At 38.4% G+C, this 13,380-nt stretch overlaps 1 long non-coding RNA gene across 1 annotated transcript; it reads right to left on the bottom strand.

Moving 5' to 3' along the window:
- Positions 1 to 932: 932 nt before the first annotated feature.
- Positions 933 to 4,987, bottom strand: LOC149394799 (uncharacterized). The gene is made up of 3 exons (XR_016297265.1): positions 4,638 to 4,987; positions 1,390 to 1,566; positions 933 to 1,292 (listed from the first exon to the last, which is right to left on the bottom strand). It is a non-coding gene; the product is annotated as an uncharacterized LOC149394799 (long non-coding RNA).
- Between the last annotated feature and the right edge of the window lie 8,393 nt (positions 4,988 to 13,380).

Genomic DNA, 13,380 nt, shown 5'->3' with positions numbered 1-13,380 from the left:
CCTTATCAATTACTAAAGGGCGGACAAATGCTGAAATCAGAGCATACTTTCCGAAGGGGGGTAGTGAATAGTCGCCTAAACGAATTTCCTACACACGGCGGTCCTTTTATCATTGGCTATATGATTTATTACGTTTGAGACCAATTAACTTTTTTCATTTGATTAATAGGATACACCTCGAATCACTATTCTATAAAGTTTTCAATTTTAGTCTTTGTTCTAAACCTTTAAACTAGGTGACTCAATTCATGTGTCATGCAAATCAAATTATTAGTCACGATTTCTAAGCTACCCATTTATCAATCCAAAGTTTAAATTGCGTAGAATTAAGGTCCATGAAGTGAAATTCTAATTTTGAACTAGAAACCTAATAAAATCATTTGACGATTGGCTTCTAGTAGAAAAAGAGGGGCACTAGGTGTAAATACCTTTTCCACTTAACCTTTTATGGATCTACAAAGCTTAATGTTCCACTCGACTCATTCATTTATAATCTGTCCTAAATGTTTTAGATGTATTTGATTTATAATAAAGCCCAAATAATAAAACTCCCAAACAATTTAAGCATTCAAAATACATGTCAAGCATATATAAAGCAAAGCATTAAATCGAAGCATTAAATCATGAATAGTTGGTTCTCGATTTTCGTAATAAAAAAAAACTATTTAAGCCATAAAATAAATAAAAAATTGTGGTATTTGCATTTTATGTCACAAATTGGCAATCCAATTGCAAATAAGTCACATGCAAAAATTTTAAAAAGTTTTAGAGGAAGATGAAGTGATTTTTAATGAGGTATTGTAAAAATTCAGAAGATATTGAGTAATTAATAAAAAGATTAAATGATGAGAGGGAGTAATTTGAAATTTGCACATGTGACACGAATGTAAATACGTGACATAAATGCAATTTTGACAACTTTGTAACACAAATGCAAAAACCCGACGAATTTGTGACATTGACGCAAATTTCCCTAAAAAATTTCAATCATATGGTCTTTTGAGTAGTAATTCGGCCCATTTCCCTTAAATGGTCCATTGTTAAATAATATAACATAAATTGGCTCATATAGTCTTTTCCCTTTATATATCTGACTAGAACTGCCAAGCTTTTCCTCCTTTCGTATAGAGTTCCTCAAGTCAGCCAAAAAAGCTTGATAATGATCAAGAAGATTTTCCCAGTATAAGTACACTTCCCAGAAAGGCCAAACCACTTGTCCTTACAATCACCTTCTTGGTTCAGCCTTCTTTCACAGCTATAGTCCGTTGAGAAAGCCAACGTTGCTGCATGCACTGCAAATTATAATCACAACAAAATCAAATGAACGGTCTTAAATTGAATCGGTTAAAAAATTGTATATGTTAATGCGTTTTTCATATCAACACTCACGGGACACGTGTCGGGATGCGAAGTTGAGACGTGTCTCGATCTTGGGTTGCGAAGCGTCGAATCTTTTATGGTTCTGAATGGATTGTGACGGGTCGGGGATGGTGTTACGACCGTGGTGGAGACTTTCGGGAACTCGATGTGGGTGGTGTGTTTCGCCGTGCCATTCATTTCCCTTAGCTGAAAGAGAAGATATAAATGGTGATATATTTTGGCATGCTCCTTTTATTAAGTGAAGAACAAGAGAATTAGATTTCTCAAGTTCTTGGACACCTTTGAGAGAGAATGTAATTTGGCGTAATTCTAGCTTTTGTTTGACGTAAATCTTGGGTTGCGAGCATCGAATCTCCTAGCATCTAGTTTTTATTTTTGTTAATTATTTTTGTGTTTTTTTCGGTGTTCAAACAAAAAATTAATATGACTTTACTGTGGAGACGAAGTGGAAACGAAGCCGACCTCATTACTGGAGACGTCGTGTCACGACCCGCGACCTCTCGTCGGCGGCTCACGGGCCGAGACCGTTGGGTTACGTCTCAGATCTCAACATCAACATATATATATATATATATATATATATATATATATATATATATATATATATATCTCATATCAACATAATTAGAATAAATACCCATAATACTCATAACGCTTATATTAAACATATTACGATGATATATAAGTGTTATAGGTGGTTATACAAAAAGCAGGGTAAATTTTTCGCGTTTAGAGTTTAGGATTTAGAGCCTTATAGCGACTCTTATTTATACACAAGCTTCCGAATTTTAAGTATATATACGAGAGATAGTTTGGGGATCATAGTTTACGAAAGAGGTTAAACAAAATATAGATATTATGATAAAAGGGTTTGAACCCGGGTGAGTTCCCATTAGCCCAAAGGTCAAGAGATACACGTCTGGTCTTCATCTTCAACTTCCTTGTTCACATTGGCGCCTTTCATTTTTCTACATTACCAAGGGTCATAAAACTATGAGTCGATTGACTCAGTAAGTGGGAGTCTAACCTAGAAAATAAAGCGACTAATGCCATATGATAACATATGACATGCAAACAAGCACATAAGAATGCAAGGATGCAAATCTAACAAGTTCTAGAGCATGACTGATGCGCGTATACTCTAACTAATACTTGTCGTCTTTAAGGTTACACACATCCCCGCTATAACCTCTAGAACGACAAGAGACCAACCTTAGACTTCAAGCAGCAGTCGTCCGGCGGCCTAAGAGTTTTAACATCTGTCTGGGATCCACTAATGGTACCACTTCATTCGACGTCGGCGCGACCCCCAGGCCCTCATAGCCCGTCAAGGTGCATTCTTCAGGCCCTCATAGCCTGGCAACATGGTCGGGTACGACTCTTGGTCGACTCCCCGAGATATGAGTGCTCAGCGCCATCCCCCAGGCCCTCATAGCTCGTCAAGGTTCAATTCCTTTTGGTACCATCGACACATCAATTCTTTAGGGTTCGGGTACTCTGTAGCACTCAGAGTACACACCTATGCTACTTACAGGAGAGCGACTCGGGTTAAATCCCGAAAGAATTATCATTTCCCTTTTATGCTCGTTAGTGTTTTAAGTTGAAGACTCGGGATATGACTCCCGGTACTTCTACCCTCGGCTCGAATCAGAGAGTCCAACATGCTCTCCTGTCACCTCATATCTAGCTAAACTCTATGGTTAGCAGAGGGATCTAACTACAACAAAGTAGCAACGTGGCTGGTTCAAGTTAGCATTTGAACCTATGGGTATAAACCCAACTAAATTTTCCAAAAAGAGTGGCCGAAACCTTAATCTTTGGTGTTTGTGTCTTTTAAGGCTTTTCATACTCTTTATTATTATTAACACGTAAATGCACGTAAACAAGATTATTCCCTTGGTAAGTAGTTGACTTATGTCTCCACACTTACCTGAAATAGCTCGACAAAAAGTTCGACGACTTCCAGCAATGTCTTGATTTTCACGCTCTCCGTGATACTCGACACTTGTCGAAATGTCAAAAGAAGAGTTAATCGAGCTTTAATTTTGATAACTCTATTCATGAAAACTTCAAAATCCGGCTTCGTCGCCTTTTACTCGTCTGGTTCCCGCTCGTCTGTCCAAATCTGTCATCAAACTACGGAATCCGACATCGAGTTAATTCCTTAAATCCAACTCTTATCAATTTCCAAAATTCCAAATCCGACATCTCGACTCAAAAATCCGAGTCCAACCAAGTCGACAACCGAACACGAATCCAAACTAACTTGTCACAAAATCTTTAGACTCGTCATGAAAATTTCTAGACTCGTCATAAAAATTTAGACTCGTCACAAAATTTTCTAGACTTGTCATAAGATTCAAATCTCAAATATCAAATCATTCAATCAAATCCATTTTCTCAAGAAAATTCAACGAGCCCATAAAGATTCCAAGTCCGAACCAACATATCACATCTCAAATCACATTTCTCTAATTTCAAATTCAATCCTCCAATCAACCAATAAAACAAATCACCCACTCAAAACCATTTCCAAATTAATTCCTCAAATCAAATCTCACGTCTCAAACAAGTCCAACATAAGCTCCGATTCGAAATCTAAAGCATGGCAAAGAATTCCAAACCAAAACAATTCCGGAGATACAACGAGCAATCCTACAACCAAACGAGCTCAAACGCTCATATCCATATTCAAACACAAGGCACATAATCGGACTGGTTTGGACAGCGACTGAAAATGCATCATAACTCGAGCTATACAACTCGAAATCCAACGATTCCAGTTTCAGAACGTAACTAACTTCCGTACCTTTCTAACGATATATTATAAGCCTACATATGACCAGAATAGCTATCTCAAAAACAGCCCGCAATATTGGATCGCTGTTCTGGAATTCAGCAGTTCACAGCTTTGAATACCAGATTTCAAAAATTCATAACTCTTTCAATACTCCACGGATTATTACGTTCTTGGTCATTTTAGAAAGCCCATAACATCTACTTTCCAGGAAAAATACTAACAAAAATAAACTCATAACACATCGGACTGCCCACGTCCGTTTTATCACCCTATCTGAAACATATTCATTTTCGTCCAAAATCAAACCCAATCCAAGAATTTCATGCTCAATCATCAAAACACAAGCTCAAAGAACAACGATCTTCAATCACTTCCTCATAAAACTCACGGATTAGGAAAAGCCCCAAATCAATGAAACCTAATTTCGAGTTCCTCAATTTGGGTAAACAAACCTCACCTTGCTTTTGGAGAAATCAACCTCTCCGTGCTCACTCTTCCCTTCACCGGCGTCCTCACTCTAGCTCGCGGCGGCTCAAGCTTCACGGCGGCTTGGCGGCGGTCGCTCGATCTCCTCGGCGAGGCGCGCACGCACGGAGCTCGGGCTCGGGCTGATGGCGCACGGGGATAACGAACGGGGAGGAAGAAGAATGAAGCCGCGAGAGTGATGAGATGGTCTGGTTCGGCCGGAGCTCGTCCTTGGAGCGGTTTGGAATTTTTTTTTTTTTCTTTGTTATCCTCTGCAGGTGGCTCGCGCGGGTGAAGACGAAGGAGAAGAGAAGATACAGTGCACGTGAAGAAGAAAAGAGAAAGAGGGGATAAGAACGTCACGTAGCAATCCTTATCCTATTATTCACAAACCAATCTCTTTTCCTTGTTTTCTTTCAAATGGGTCCCTTAAAAATCATTACAACCAAGTCCTCTTCATATAATTATTTAATTAAACCCATAACCGAAGGGATTATAATTATATGATTCGAACCGAGAATTTTCTTGTTCGTTCTAAATTAATTAAAATATAATTAAGGTTTCTCGGAATTAATTCTCGTTCTTGAGAATTTATTTCTTAAATTAATTTCCGGAATATTTCCTCGGAAATAATTTATTAGTCGAGATAAACTCGATAATTCCTTTATTTATTCCGAGATTTTTCCTTGCCTTAATATATTTTAAATTAACTCGAGAAACTTATACGTCCATCATTCACTCAATAACTTAATTGTAACACACGAAATCTCATTTATTAACCGTAAATTACAAACGGCGAGATTCAAAAGTTTATCCTTTACACGCCGCCAAGTGAAGAAAACGTGCTTTGCCTGAGAGTGACGAGCGTAAAGCAGACGACACATGTGGTGACGGCCTGCGTGGGCCTGTTTGGCAAGGGAAGAAAATTTGCGTGGCAAGTGTTTTTTGATTTCCCTATGTGTGCGTGGGTTTGGTCAATGGGAAATGGAAGGGAAAATGGAATGCTTCTTTAAGGGCAGTTTTGACATTTCATAGCCCTGTGTTGAAAGATAAAACGAACACATCAGTTTTTATTTCTTTGCAATTCTCACTCCCTTCCTTCATGGACCACCTTCCACGTGGCAGCAATTACTCTTCTTGTACAACGCTGATTGGTCCCTATTGGTGCACAGGAATTGTCCAGGACTGATGACTTGCCATTACTGCATGTCAGCCTTTTATTCTCTGTAATGTTACCGTTTTTTTTGTTTTTATTACATGGATTATGTGTGTACATTACTACAAAACTAGGATTCTACAACGCTTCAAAACAGTTGTAGAATGATTCTACAATGTTTATCAAGCGTTGTAGAATCCTACGTTGTAGAAGCTTCTACAATGCTTAAATATCCGTTGTAGAATCCAAGAGCTTTCCACAACGCTTAAATATCCGTTGTAGAAATAAAGCTTCTACAACGGATATTTAAGTGTTGTAGAAGCTTCTACAACGGTATGAATCCATTGTGTAATTTTCAAATATTTTAAAACAACTCGCCGCGGCGAAGTATAATTTTCGCCGCGGCGTGATATTCTACAACGGATATCTATATCCGTTGTAGAATCATTTTGCCGTGGCGAAAATTATACGTCGCCGCGGCGAGATACCTGCCGCGGCGACGTATGTTCTGCGCCGCGGCGACATGATTCTACAACGGATATAGATCAGTTGTAGGAGGGTTCTGAATATTTTTTAAAAAACTTGCCGCGGCGAGTTAATAGATTTATAAATAATTTGCTCTCGGTATCTTTTTTTGCCGCGGCGACTCATATTTTTTGCCGCGGCAAACGTTACACGCCGCAGCGAGAAATCTAAGTCGCCGCGGCGAGAGGCATCTTTAACCCGTTGTAAAAAACTGGCACCTGAAAATAACCTTCAATCCAAAAAATAATATCTACATCTTCAAAACATTCAAAAGCAAATATTTACATCTAAAACCAATCCCAAATTTAATAAAAAAAACTAACTAATCATCACAATTAATAAATGTTTGTACATAAGTTACCCATTCTTCCCTAACTCTCTCTAAATCCTCCTTTGTATATGATTTCTTACTTTCTAATTTTCGTACACCTCTTATGACTATATCGCGCATATAAGAAATCACAAAATACCCGCATTCCGTGTTTCGAGAGGTTTGTCTCGGAGCGTTCCAAGCCTTGATGTACGCTGATTGTCCGTTATTATGGGCGTTTTGGTGCTCGAGCTTGAAATCCACAAAAACCCTATAACACGGAAATCATAAGAGAAAAAACCTCTAGAATGATTTATAATAAAAATAGTTTAAAAAATCAAAATATTACCCTTTTATCAATCGAGTTAAATCGATTGGTATTTTATTTCTTAACGGGTCGAAGAACATAGCACTATCTCTCCAAGGGGCGAGGACAACGAGCATCCAATGCTCACCTTTATTGTACGGCATCAAAGCTAGTTCATCAAATTTGCATTTTCGTATTATGTTTCCAACGTCCTTGACTCGTTTTGACAAATAAGCGTCCTCGTCGTTGTTTGCGATGTACGAACTTAAGCCCGGATTTATAAAACAATAGTCTCGACTCTTCTTCGCATTTTCTAGGCTCGAGCGTAGATAGCTATGACAAACAAGTATTTGGTTGATCAAAACACTAAATATTGAATATTTATATTAAAAATGCATATAAAGAAAACACTTACTCCATATAAACCATTATGCTCCCCGCGCCAATTTCCAAGTATTGCAAAAAATCGGAAACATCTTCAAATGACACCGGAATCGGGATAGCGGCGAGACTTGGACTAACATTGACCATAATCACATCCCCTTCCGGTAACATTACTTTGTTGGCATGTTGAGCGAGCAATCGAAACTTGGGATTAATCACCTTGTACTGAATTTTCTTAGCATCATCGATGCTAGGTTCACTCTCAAAACCAAGCTTTGAGAGTTGTTTGACAACCGGACCGCGACTCTCTATTCCCGTGTCCATTTCTATCAATCTCTTCGGCCATGAGACAAATCCCCCTATGGCATCTTCAATGGTTTGAGCTTCTTCGGTGGGAATTGGCAATTTTGCTTTTTTAATCAAAACCGGTCACGCGTACATTTCCTTCCTCCAAAGGTAAAGAGTGAACTACGCTCCCATTTATGTATGCTCGGCCATTCGCAACATGAATCGCGCCTCCTTTCACAACATCATCAATGAAAAGAAGACACTCGACGCTTTCATTCGAAGTCGGTGTCACCGGGGTGGTTGGATTCAATGAGCAACTAGCACGAACACTATTGGGTTTTTCAACAACAATAGGATCGATCTTCGGACGATCATCAACAATAATAGGATCGATCTTCGGACGATCGTAAACATCGTCGTGTTCTAAGCAAATCACCAATATTATCAATAACTTAATACCAAAACATTTAGCTTTATTAATAAATTAGATAAAAAAAAATGAACATACCTAAAGAGACCGCTTCATTGACGTATTCTTCAACATTTGCCATCTCTTCATCATCAACAACCTTCTCGTTGAGATTCTCTTCCACATGCTCGACACTAGGCGACTCGACATTAGCATCTCCGACATTAATTCTACCATTTCCACCGAAGGCCTTCATCACCAAAGATTTCAACTCGCTCATTTTCCGACGCATCTTAATTACTTCTTCGTTCTGCGTTGTAGGAACAAAGTACTTAAAACGCGGCGCGTGTTTGGATTGACCGCAAACTCGCGACGTTCCCAAAGCTTCTTGCTCTTTCCCGATTCCGGCACCCATGTCCCTTGCGTTGCTTGTTGTGATAACCTTTTCTATACATAAAATTATTTGAAAATAAAATTACAAGATTAATTGTTATAACAAAGGTAAAGAACTTACGATTTTTTCTCCCATTAATTTGTCTTTCTCATCCTTGTAGTTATCTACGTCTTTCATTCGCGAGTCAATCCAAAGTTCCTCTTTCGTAGGCCATTCCCCCGTTTCGTCATGCTAGTAAGAAGTAATTATATAATAAATTAAAAAATAATTGCAAAATTTGGAATAACTAAAAGAATAAATGAATCTAACATTTTCTTGATCAAGCTTTCGATATCCATTTCGGCCCGTTCGAGATTTGTACACACTTTTTCCGATATTTGATTTCCCATGTTCCAATGTTTGTTTGAACATTTCAGTTCGTCTATACTCAACAAATGCTATCCAATCTTCTTCGGTGATACTTGTGTAGAATTACAAAATACAAGCCGGTCTCTTTAAGGCGATTGGTTCGTTGATGATGTCATTGAGAAGATCGTTGTATACCTCATGACGAAATAACCTTGCCGCTTCTCTGACTCTCATAAGGCAATCGTGTTTTTGTTCGATAGGAATCGTAAATCCTTCTTGCATTTCGTTCCGAATCCATTATTTAATTTGGGTGTTCTCTTTACATCTCCAATCACGCATCAAAAGTGGAACGTGTTCTCTTGCTAACACGCCAAAGTAACTCGACAACTCATCACCCTCCTTACCCATTGGTTGCCCTTTATCATCAAATTGTACCGGGATTTTTTTACCAAGTGTTTTGACCTTATTAACTCGACCCATAAGAGTGTTTCTTCTTTTTCCTTGTTCATCGGAATTTATCGCTAGTTGTCTTCTAATTTTCCTTTTACCACTACCGCTAGAAGTAGTAGTAGTGAACTTGATACACTGCTGCGGCGACAACATACTTTCAAAAATCCATGCTCACTGTTGGGATCCCGCCGCGGCGAAATGTATTCCCCGCCGCCCTTTCTACAACGCTCCTACATGCGTTGTAGAAAGGCCTCGCCGCGGCGAAGTCTTATTCTCGCCGCGGCGAGTGACACAAGGCTGATGATATATATTCTCATATTTCTCATTTTTTTCACTTAGAACTCTCATAACCTCACTCGAAAAAGATTTACAGCACCTTTTCGACTCATTCTACTGTGTCCTCATTTACAAGTTTCATCTACACATCCAAATCTTGTAAGTTCTTCTTTAATTTGTTCCAAATGTTGTTCTCTTGATAGTTTACTAATTAGAATGGGTTTTTATTTTTTATTTTTTTTTATAATTAGGGTTTCCTATGAAGATGAGAAAGTGAATGTGGGAGAATAGATTAAACGAGATATATCATAAAGGTGTAGATGAGTTTTGTGATTTTTCTAGAGAGAACATAGTAGATGTGAAATCTATGTGTTGTCCTTGTATTCAATGTGAAAATCATAGACATTTTTCGATTGATGTCGTTCGGACCCATTTGTTTGTATATGGAATAATGACCTCGTATCAAAGATGGTTCAACCATGGTGAGGTTTTTCGTTCTACGGAAAACGAGGATAACAATGATGTTGAAGATGATATTGATGATATGTGCGGAATGATGAACGATTTGGAGGACGATTTTGTTGAGCGACCGGAATTGTTTGAGTCCATGATGAATGATGCAGAGACACCATTATATGAAAGGTGTACAAGCTTTTCGAAGTTGTCATTTCTAGTTACATTATTTCATTTAAAGGCGTCGGACGGTTGTACAAACACTAGTTTTACTCTATTGTTGGAAACACTGAAAGAAGCATTTCCGGAAGATAATAAAGTACATTTAAGTATGTATGAAGCGAAGAAGACTTTGGGCACATTAGGCATGAAGTACGAGAAATTTCATGCGTGCCCAAATGATTGTGTTTTATATAGACATGAGTATGAAGATCTAGATGAATGTCCGACGTGCAAAGAGTCAAGGTGGACGAAGGGTAAAATTCCATGTAATGGGGTTAAAGGAGTTCCAGTCAAGGTACGTACATTTTCATTACTTGATTAAGAAATACATGTAGCTAATATTCATTATTAATTATTGATTTTCTTTAAATATATTTCAGTCATTATGGTACATTCCTCCAATGCCGCGCTTCCGTCGAATGTTTAATAGTGTCAAACACGCGAAGAACATGGTTTGGCACTCCGAAAAGCGTATCGATGATGGTATGTTGAGACATCCTACTGATGCTTCATAGTGAAAATCCTTCGATTTAGAGTATAAGGATTTCAGTGTTAATACTCGAAATTTGTGCCTTGGTCTAGCGTCTGATGGTATGAACCCGTTCAGCATGATGAGCAGTAAATACAGTGTTTGGCTGGTTATACTCGTGAACTACAATCTCCCTCCAAAGCTGTGTATGAAGAGAAAGTTCTTGATGTTAACGCTTCTGATTTCAGGACCGAATCAACCAGGAAATGATATCGATGTTTATTTGGCACCGTTGGTCGATGATTTGAAGATGTTATGGGAGAAAGGGATAGAAGTCAAAGACGCTTACCGTGGAGATTCGTTCAACTTAAGGGCAATGTTAATGTGGACTATTAACGACTTTCCAGCCTATGGAAACTTGTCAGGATACTCTGTGAAATGCTCGATTGGTTGTCCGATTAGCATGAAAGACACATCTTCCATTAAGTTGAAGCATAGTAAGAAGACCGTTTTTCTTGGTCATAGAAGATTTTTACCAAGAGATCACTCGTATAGAAGGTTGAAACATGCATTTGATGTAAATACAGAAGAACGACCGCCTCCTAAAATTTTGTCTGGTGAAGATGTCTATGAGATGGTTAAAAATGTCAATGAAGTGCTTGGGAAAAGAAAACAGAGTGCTAGTACTAAAGCATCGTTCAAAGAGAATCCTTGGAAGAAGAAATCGATTTTCTACGACCTTCCTTATTGGAAGACACACTACGTTCGGCATTGTCTGGATGTTATGCACATCGAGAAAAATGTGTTTGAATCGTTTATCGGTACACTTCTTGATGATCCAAATAAATCGAAAGACGAATTAAAATCTCGAATGGATCTCAAAGAGATGAATATAAGAAGCATTTTGCGTCCCAAAAAAGGGGGTGGAAAAAAAACGAAATTACCACCGGCAAAGTACACTCTAGATCGAAAGGAGAAGAAGAAGTTGTGTAGCTGGTTTGCTTCTATTAAAGTCCCCCATGGTCAGTCATCAAACTATAAGAGGTTCGTGTCTTTGAAAGATTTGAGACTTATTGGAATGAAGACTCACGACTGTCATGTACTGTTACAACAAATGTTGCCTCTTGCTTTGCGAGGAATTGTGCCAAAAGATGTGAGATTCGCAATATCAAAGATATGTGTATTCTTTAACTCAATTTGCTCGAAGGTCATCGATCCCACTCGTCTAGATTTATTGCAGTCAGAATTGGTGAAAACTCTCTACTTGCTCGAAAAGTTCTTTCCACCTTCGTTTTTCTACATCATGGTTCACTTAACCGTCCACTTGGTACGTGAAGTGAAATTATGTGGGCCCGTGTTTTTATGGTGGATGTATCCAATCGAACGTTACATGAAAGTGTTGAAAAGCTACGTGAAGAACTGCAATAGGCCCGAAGGAAGCATAGTTGAAAATTACATAGCAGAAGAGTCGGTTGAGTTTTGTTCCGAGTATTTAGCTAAAGCAGACGAAATTGGGGTACCCAAGAACACCAATTTTGATTCAAAAGCTCTATCTACAGGTATATTTTTGACACTTTATTTGTTAATTTAAATTATGAGCGTTCTTGTTTAAGTATGTGTTTATTTATAGGTACCTATTCGAGTGTCAACCGAAAAGAATGGGAGCAAGCCGGTCTCCATGTGCTACACAACGTTTCTGAGGTCACGCCATTTATGGATATTCATTTGAATGAGTTGAGAGTGAATAATCCAAAGAAAGGCAGAAATGAAAAATGGTTACAAGAAGAGCACAACCGTTTGTTTCAGAATTGGCTTGAAAATACTTATTTAAAGAGGCATGACATTCATCTACATTGAGTAAACTATCTGGCGGGCCTTCCTCAATGGTTACAAGGTACACTGCTTGGTCTGTTAATGGTTTTACATTTTACACAAGAGAGAGAGACAACATGCATCTCGTTCAAAATATTGGTGTTACATTGTTTGCCGAAGCATTACATGTTTCGTCGGCCAAAGATAAGAATCCAAAACATGCTTTTATGAACTATTATGGATACATTGAAGACATTTGGGAACTTGATTATTGCGGGTTGCGAGTCGCATTATTCAAGTGCAAATGGGCAGACAATAATCATGTTAAAGTTGATAATGAAGGAGTTACAGTTGTCGACTTTAGACGGATTGGCTACGAGAATGATTCATTTATTTTGGCTTCGCAAGCAAGTCAAGTGTTTTATGTTTCGGATCCAGCCAATCCAGAGTTATCGTTAGTAGTTCATATGAAAGCGAGAAATGGTAACGAGGAAGATGACGAAGACATGTCTAGCATTCCACCGTTCACATCGGGATTACCTCCTATTGATCAAGAGATGGATGATTTTGATGATGACGATGTTTCTCATCTACTTCGTAAGGATATAGATCCTATTTTTGCTTGATTTAGAACAGTTAGACAATGTATTTTCATTTTGGATTTTATGTTATTCTCTTGTGGACAACATTATTCTTCGTTTAAAATTTCTTTCTACAATGTATTTAAATTTAAAATATCATTTCTAGGATCTTGCCGCGGCGAAAATAATTCTTCGCCGCGGCTAATATGTTCTCGCCGCGGCGACTATGTTATTCCACCTCGGCGAGATCAACTTACCGCGGTGAGATAATAATATCGCCACGGCGAGATCATTTTTTAAAAAATGCAAGCTCTCGGTAAGTTTTTCGCCGCGGCGACTATGTTATTTCGC

The sequence above is a fragment of the Urtica dioica genome, chromosome 5, assembly GCF_054948205.1.
Source record: "Urtica dioica subsp. dioica isolate 48M chromosome 5, U.dioica_male_clone48M_v1_H2, whole genome shotgun sequence".
NCBI classification, from domain to species: domain Eukaryota; kingdom Viridiplantae; phylum Streptophyta; class Magnoliopsida; order Rosales; family Urticaceae; genus Urtica; species Urtica dioica.
The sequence above is the reverse complement of the archived record's forward strand: the minus strand, read 5'-3'. Positions and strand labels throughout refer to the sequence as shown.